Below are 861 nucleotides of genomic sequence, written 5' to 3' on the forward strand. Positions count from 1 at the left end.
GATTTCCTCTGACTCCTCTGACCACTCTGCTGCGCGAGTAAATTTTTTACAAACTCCGGTGTTGACAATAAACCAACCATTTTACTACGGCACTAACTAGGATGCTTCAGACAGAAGACTGCCTTTTTGTTCAAACGACCCTCGAAACGGCCTAACACCAACGAATTAATTGCGTATTGTTGATATGAACATATTGTACCTGTATGATTAAAGTATGAGAGTGCAATTTCCGGGCACTTAGAGGTCCATATTCTCAAAATGTTTGCGCCTCATCCCCATTTATGTGGACCCGAGGTCGTGTGGACTCTTACGCACCCCTACTTTAGAATTTGGGGGAAAAATGTAAAAAGTCTACAACACCCGGTATTCCCAGGCGGTCACCCATCCAAGTACTAACCGGGCCCGACGTTGCTTAAATTCGGTGATCGGACGAGAACTGGTGTTTTCAACGTAGTATGGCTGTAGACATGTGAGTAGTATTTCCACTCATAGTTAATCTCAGCATATAGCATAATTATCCAATCCTGAAGTTCTGTGATTGATGACGTTTCATATCAACGCGCGCTTGTCTGGCGGGGATTTCCTCTAATCTGCTGCGCGAGTACATTTTTTACAAACACCGGTGTTGAACAATAAACCAACCATTTTACTACCGTACGGCATTAACTAGGATGCTTTAGACAGAAGAAGACTGCCGTTTTGTTCAAACGACCCTCAAATCATAGTACCTGTATGATTTTTTAAGGCATAAAAGTGCGATTTCCGGGCACTTCAAGAGGTCCATATTCTCAAATTATTTGCATCTCAGCCTCAACTATGGTGGGCCTGAGGTCGTGTGGACTCTCACGCACTCTTACCGCC

The 861-nt window shown here is 43.9% G+C and overlaps 1 non-coding gene across 1 annotated transcript; it reads right to left on the reverse strand.

Moving 5' to 3' along the window:
* Positions 1 to 348: 348 nt before the first annotated feature.
* Positions 349 to 467, reverse strand: LOC117106978. The gene has a single exon (XR_004445169.1). It is a non-coding gene; the product is annotated as a 5S ribosomal RNA (ribosomal RNA).
* Between the last annotated feature and the right edge of the window lie 394 nt (positions 468 to 861).

This window comes from Anneissia japonica, unplaced genomic scaffold, assembly GCF_011630105.1.
Source record: "Anneissia japonica isolate Jap-2015-1 unplaced genomic scaffold, ASM1163010v1 scaffold58342_len861_cov96, whole genome shotgun sequence".
Classification (NCBI taxonomy): Eukaryota; Metazoa; Echinodermata; class Crinoidea; order Comatulida; family Comatulidae; genus Anneissia; species Anneissia japonica.